The following is a 7,481-nucleotide window of genomic DNA, read 5'->3' as shown; positions in this document are numbered from 1 at the left end:
GGGTGTTACCTATATTGAATTTCAGAGCAACAAACATCACACATTATATTGGCACCACCACTGCCATGTCTCCGCGAATCCTGTCTGTTGTGTCCAATAATGCCCGCTCCTGGGTATCACTATGAGGACCCACCACTGATGCCACCCATTGTGTTACTGCAGAGTAGGTGCAGGTGTATTTGCAGGGCTCTTCCGCGCAGACGACTGAGAGACATCGGCGGTGTAGCCGGCTGCACCCTGGAAGGATGCGGAGGAGAAGTTGTGGAGGGCAGTGGTGACTTTGGCAGCGACAGGTAAGCAGATGGTGCTGGGGCCAGCCAGGAGCAGCTCGGCATGAAAGAGCCTGCAGATCTCCACGACTACATGTCGAGTGAATCTGCGCCTCCGTGTACACTGCTGCTCGGAGAGGTCCGGGGAGCTGCGCCTCGGTCTGTGGACCCTGTGGCGAGGGTAGTGCCCTCTGCGACGCGTCTCTCTCTGCGGTAGCCCTCCCTCCTGCTGTACAGGTGGATGTGTCACAGCACTCTGTTGTGGAGCTCCACGTGTCAGAGGTGGACGGCGTGGCCGGCGAGGCTGGTGATGCTGTTCGCCCTCCGAGGGGGTCATGACTGCAGCTACGGCGGCCCCCATCCACAATATGTACATCTGAGGGGGTCCGCAAGGTAGGCACATGTCTCCGGACCCCGGGGTGAGTGTGCAGGTTGGTGACTTTGACCGTCCGGAGGTGGGTGGTGGAGGCCACACTTTGTCCCAAGTGACAGAGCGGCCTCCTGCAATGGGTGAGGGTCTCCCCCCCCCACCTGTCAAATGGACCTTTGCAGCTGCCACAGGCTGACAGCTGCAACACGTCCAGTTGAACTAGGACTGTTTCCCCCAGTGTGTGAAACAGTCCCATGTTTCCCCAAAATCACACACAGTCCCTTAATCAGGTCAGTTAATGACCTGAACAAGCGAAATAAATAACCTCAAGTGGCATCCCGCTGGCTTTAATTGCCTGCGGGATTCCCACCAGCGGGGGCCACGCACGCACCCCCGCACGTCATCGGGGAACCCGGAAGTGGGCGGGATCGTGGCGGGTTCCCGTCACGTGACTGGATATCGGGATTTTCGGGGCCCCCCCCGCTGGAAACCCACAGGAAACCCGACGGTAAAATCGAGCCCCTAGTCTTTGCCTGGTGTCTCTCCACAGTAGCATGGCTGAGATTGAAAACATAGCACATGGAGGATTGCAGGTGCAAAACTGCATCTTACTTCTGTGGGGATGGTAAGTTAGGACTCTAACACACTGCCACAGTGCTGCCTGTGTTACTTATTTTTTTAAGCGAGGTTACTGCACCTTCATCACTCTTTCTGTTTTTCATCATGATTTGTGGTCATCAAAGTGAAAGAAGTTATTGCCGAGGAATTGGAACTCCATGTTACGATTCAGATTCTCTCCCAATACTTTCTACTTGTGCTCCCTTTCTTATAGTTTCACAGGAATAAACATCACACATTATAATCTAATCTATTCTATTAATCACTCTTGCTTAATCACAGACAAACTCTTGTTTCCCCCCCTTATCTCATCTCGGTTTCAGGTAGCTGGTCCAGAGGTATCTCTTATCATTGTTGCCTTGGTGACGTGTCTGCAGTGAAGTGTGTGTCTGAGTTTGTAACCTAGGCTAACTTCACTTTTCCTATAATGCATATAATATCAGCCATTTTTTGTCAATATATAGTAGCCATTTTAATATCTCTAAAACCTGCATGCAAATGTCAGCTTCCAGTAGTGAGTCTGTTGTGCTCCCTATGATCACACAATTGGCCGTATGCACAAAGTATCCAGAATGTTGCATGTCCAGAGTGAACTCTGAACACTTTTACCATTGGTACGTATGCTGGAAACAGTATGGGTTACCCCTGTAACCCCTGATCGCTCTGAAGGCAACAAAACATAATGGGCTCGATTTTACTGTCGGGTTGCCTGTGGGTTTCCAGCAGGGGGGCCCCGAAAATCCCGATATCCAGTCACGTGACGGGAACCCGCCACGATCCCGCCCACTTCCGGGTTCCCCGATGACGTGCGGGGGTGCGTGCGTGGCCCCCGCTGGTGGGAATCCCGCAGGCAATTAAAGCCAGCGGGATGCCACTTGAGGTTATTTATTTCGCTTGTTCAGGTCATTAACTGACCTGATTAAGGGACTGTGTGTGATTTTGGGGAAACATGGGACTGTTTCACACACTGGGGGAAACAGTCCTAGTTGAACTGGACGTGTTGCAGCTGTCAGCCTGTGGCAGCTGCAAAGGTCCATTTGACAGGTGGGGGGGGAGACCCTCACCCATTGCAGGAGGCCGCTCTGTCACTTGGGACAAAGTGTGGCCTCCACCACCCACCTCCGGACGGTCAAAGTCACCAACCTGCACACTCACCCCGGGGTCCGGAGACATGTACCTACCTTGCGGACCCCCTCAGATGTACATATTGCGGATGGGGGCCGCCGTAGCTGCAGTCATGACCCCCTCGGAGGGCGAACAGCATCACCAGCCTCGCCGGCCACGCCGTCCACCTCTGACACGTGGAGCTCCACAACAGAGTGCTGTGACACATCCACCTGTACAGCAGGAGGGAGGGCTACCGCAGAGAGAGACGCGTCGCAGAGGGCACTACCCTCGCCACAGGGTCCACAGACCGAGGCGCAGCTCCCCGGACCTCTCCGAGCAGCAGTGCACACGGAGGCGCAGATTCACTCGACATGTAGTCGTGGAGATCTGCAGGCTCTTTCATGACTGCTCCTGGCTGGCCCCAGCACCATCTGCTTACCTGTCGCTGCCAAAGTCACCACTGCCCTCCACAACTTCTCCTCCGCATCCTTCCAGGGTGCAACCGGGTACACCGCCGATGTCTCTCAGTCGTCTGCGCGGAAGAGCCCTGCAAATACACCTGCACCTACTCTGCAGTAACACAATGGGTGGCATCAGTGGTGGGTCCTCATAGCGATACCCAGGAGCGGGCATTATTGGACACAACAGACAGGATTCGCGGAGACATAGCAGTGGTGGTGCCAATATAATGTGTGATGTTTATTGCTCTGAAATTCAATATAGGTAACACCCATGGCAAACCCTCAGACACCCTTGTGCATCCCCTTCATGCTCACGACACGTTTGCCGTACGCTGCCTACTGCACATATGCGATGCATGCCCTGTGGCTGCAGCACAGGTGGTGGCAGGTTGAGTGAGGCTGGCCGTGAGAAAGATGCACGAGAGGGTGAGTATGGGATAGAGCCATGAGATTGTATGAGGATTGGGTTGCGTATTAGTGGCGGGTGAGTACTGGTGAGGTGAGTAGGTGCAGGTAAGATGAGGATGGGGTTTGAGTGGGTATGAGGGGTGATGTGGCAGAGTAGTGTTGGCGGTGCCGAAGGAGATGTGGGGTGGGGGCAGTGTTGTGGCAGACGGAGTGTAGGGGAAAGACTACGTGTTCTCACTGTGGCTGACCTACTGAGGTCATTGGAGCGCCTCCTGCACTGTATGCAGGTGGGCGATATGTTGGTGGTGCAGGTGACCCCCTCTGCCACCTCGAGCCAGGCCTTCTTGGTGGCGGAGGCAGGCCGCTTCCTCCCGCCCGCCGGGTGGAAGATCTGTGTCCTCCCCCTCCTCCTCACCCCATCTGATGATACCTGGGGTGAGGCATCATTAAACTGGGAGCAGCCTTCCCCCTGGGCTGCTCCATGCTGTAATGTGTCCCATTGGTTGCAGCATCTGTCAGTGGAGGACTGCCCCTTTAACTAGAGAGCCTCCAGCTGACAGATCGTACTGAGCATGCGCAGCCCGCCCGACGCGCAGACCAGCGCCGCGGAGCCCGGAGGAGCAGGTCAGTGGATCCCATTAGCGCATTGCCTGCCGCGATCGCACGGGCAACCCACTAATTTCACCCGGCGCGGAGGCCACGCACCCGAAACCCAACCCGCAGGCCTGCTAAAGTCAGGCCCAATATGCTAATATACTGTAGGTTTAAAGTGAAAACTACTAATTAATGGTTATCTAATGCTTACTAGAGACAAAAATTACACAGAAGCAAAAGGATCAATCGGAAAAATGGGTGTAGTAATAGAATACTTATTTTTTTAACCAAAACTTTAAAATAGTTCCAAAATAATAAATTTACTGGACTATAGCAATACTCTGTGGTAAATTTTATAACTTACAGCATACATCCTTGACAAAACGGTTTTACATGACAGAGCTGGAAGAGCTTCCAGCTTGTATGGTGGCACAGCGAGAAAGGAACTGAAGAACCTGTATACAACCTGATTATCTGCCTCTTTCCTTTCAAATCAAGCTGGTTTAAAAGAAAGATATAACGGTACCTTCACAATTAGTTAAAACTGTCAATCAAAAATAGATTTCAAATGCATCAGGGCATCCTTTCAAATTCCTTATAAGAACTTCCTGTACGTTCAGAACAAAGCAAAACCACAGAAGTACCGCTCAAAAGACTTTTAAGTGGGACAATTGTAAAGGTTATAGGCTGTAAGTATATGCAGTTGATAGTCTGTTGATCAATATTAATTAATTTGCATTAGCTTTATGAACTTGACATCCACCACCAATTGCTATGCGCTATGACTGGACCGAGATGACATATGCAACTGTTTAAACAATCAAACTATTGTGTCTTGATGGGGGACTGGCTACAAGCAATCATCATAAACAGGGATAAGTTGTTTCCTTTGCAAGCAGGCTCCAGTGTACTAAACAGACTTGCATATTTTCCACCTTCTCCCAGAAAGCAGACACAAGACCACATTAAAATTGTTGCAATACCAGCAAGCTCTTAAATTTCAAATAAAAAATGTATACACAGTAATTTTACAAAACGCACACTTGGCACAGAGCCTCTACCATCAGGGGTGCTTACTATCCCCCACCTTACTTTTCCATCCGTCCATTTTCATTGCGAGGAGGGCATGCCCAGATTCATAGTACGTGCTTCTGACAGGCAAGGCTCCAGGAAGGGAGCTTAGTTTCATAAAGTTACCCCTATAGAGATTCTTGAGATTTGAAATAGGATAGATCTCCAATCTCTCACACATCTTTCCACCCAGTGCCAGCAGTAAGCACTCCCAGATCAGATATATATCCACACACTGGATGCAAGGTAAATAATGCCTCAGTAAGCCACATGAATTACAACCTCAGAACGATGGCCACAATCTTCTGCTCTCCCCCCACTAGTTTTTGGGTGGAACTGGGGGTGGGGGGCGGGAATAGGACAGAGATGAATTATTACAATCCCACACTGGAATCTTAGAGCCATCAGGTTAGAATGTAATGGTGACTGCCTAAATGTACTTCCAAAGAAATGAGGTGGCATAGATGTAATCGGACCAACGCCAATCAGGGGTGAATCAGGGAAATTGTAAATGTTGACAATAGCAGACAATGCATCTAGGTATGTTGATGCGGTAGCTGTAATATCAGTGGTAGTCAATGCTCTGTCAGAAATGTTTAATCAGGTTAGGTTTGCAGGAGATTTATTTTGATCAAAGTGCTAGCGTTATGTCCCGGTTAAGCCCACACTTATTATAATAGCACCAGATAAAACTCGTGTAGTTCGGCCCCTGTCATCGCCTGACTAAAGGGTTGCCAACCCTCCAGGATTGGCCTGCAGTCTTCAGGAATTGCGAGCAACCCTGGAGAAAAATCATGGGGACATTAAACTGGGGTTCATTTCTAGAGGGGTAGAATTCAAAACCAGGGAAGTTATGTTAAACTTGTATAGAAACTTGGTTAGACCATATTTGGAGTACTGTGGATAGTTCTAGTCAACATAAAAATGATATAGAGGCACTGGAGACGGTGCAAAAAAGATTTACTAGATGATACCAGAACTAAGAGGTTATACCTATTAGGAAAGATTGAACAGGCTGGGGCACTTTTCTCTAGAAAAGAGAAGACTGAGTGGTGACCTGAGAGATGTCTTTAAGATTATGAAAGGGTTTGAAAGTATAGATGGAGAGATGTTTCCACTTGCGGGGAAGACCAGAACTAGGGGCCATAAATATAAGATAGTCACTAATAAATCCAATGGGGAATTCAGGAGAAACTTCTTTCCCCAGAGTGGTAAGAATGTGGAACTCACTACCTCAAGGAGTTGAGGCGACGAACATAGATGCATTTAAGGGGAAGCTAGATAAAGACAAGAGGGAGAAAGGAATAGAAGGATATGTTGATGGGGTTAGATGAAGAAGTGTGGGAGGAGGCTTGTGTGGACCTTTGAGGCTGAATGGCCTGTTTGTGTGCTGTGTATTACATTCTATGTAATTCAAATGTGATAAATTGTGTGGTTTTTTGCAGAGGTGGTGGTGGATCTTCTTCTTGAACCGCTAGTAGCGGTTTAATACAACTGAGTGGCTCGCTATGCCACCTCAGAGAGCAATTAAGAGTCAGGCACGCTGGCGTGGGACTGGAGTGACATATAGGCTAGACGGCAATATAAGGATGGCAGGCGTACAGAACAAGGGGCACACGCACAGCCAGATGTACAGTACAAGGGGCACAAACACAACCAGGCGTACGGTACAGGGTACACGTGCGCAGCCCGGTGTACGGTACAGGGTGCACATGCACAGCCCGGTGTACGGTACAGGGTGCACATGCACAGCCCGGTGTACGGTACAGGGTGCACACGTACAGCCCAGTGTACGGTACAGGGTGCACATGCACAGCCCGGTGTACGGTACAGGGTGCACATGCACAGCCCGGTGTACGGTACAGGGTGCACACGTACAGCCCAGTGTACGGTACAGGGTGCACATGCACAGCCCGGTGTACGGTACAGGGTGCACACGTACAGCCCAGTGTACGGTACAGGGTGCACACGCACAGCCCGGTGTACGGTACAGGGTGCACACGTACAGCCCAGTGTACGGTACAGGGTGCACACGCACAGCCCAGTGTACGGTACAGGGTGCACATGCACAGCCCGGCGTTCCGCACAAGGGGCACGAGCACAGCCCGGTGCAGGGTGCACGCGCACAGCCCGGCGTGACACGAGCTCACCACGAACCAGCTGCTGACTGTGACGCGAACAGAGAGGAAGCCCGACGTCACCCGCAGGTTGGTTTGGCTCTCGCGGTGATACGGGCTGGAGCCGCGCGCGGAGGGAGCGGACCACGAGCTGGAGCGGGGAGCGCGCTCGCGGGACCGCGCCTCGCCCTCTTCCTTCCGTCTGGGACGAGCCAGAGCTTCGGCGGATCGCGCTCCGGGTCTCGCCGCCGCTCGGGGTGTGTTGGTAAGTGTGGTTTGTACGGCGGGGGCAGCGGGCAGGAAGTTACCCCGTACAAGGCGCGCTGCTGGGCTGCAATCTCTGGGTCTCTGAGTCCGGCATCACCTGGGCAGCTGCCAGTTTGCTCCATTAACAGGAGTTGGGCACGGAGGAATTGATTGTGTTAAAGCACTGCCAATACCTGCAGCTGAACTATTGCACCGGAAC

General features: G+C 51.5%; 1 protein-coding gene across 3 annotated transcripts in view; it reads left to right on the top strand.

The window, feature by feature from the left end:
- The first annotated feature begins 3,818 nt into the window (after nucleotides 1-3,818).
- The window catches only part of lipf (lipase, gastric), a 47,931-nt gene continuing 44,268 nt past the window's right edge, over nucleotides 3,819-7,481 (top strand). The window contains exon 1 of one of the 3 annotated variants that reach the window (XM_068002535.1): nucleotides 3,819-3,857. The gene's annotated coding sequence lies outside the window, so the exon portion shown is untranslated. Of the gene's footprint in view, nucleotides 3,858-7,176; nucleotides 7,281-7,481 lie in introns of those variants that run through there. The other 2 variants (XM_068002534.1, XM_068002536.1) reach the window with 2 other exon arrangements.

This window comes from Heptranchias perlo, chromosome 21 (genome assembly GCF_035084215.1).
Source record: "Heptranchias perlo isolate sHepPer1 chromosome 21, sHepPer1.hap1, whole genome shotgun sequence".
Lineage (NCBI taxonomy): Eukaryota > Metazoa > Chordata > Chondrichthyes > Hexanchiformes > Hexanchidae > Heptranchias > Heptranchias perlo.
Note: the sequence above shows the minus strand (reverse complement) of the source record. Positions and strands in the feature narration are given on the sequence as shown.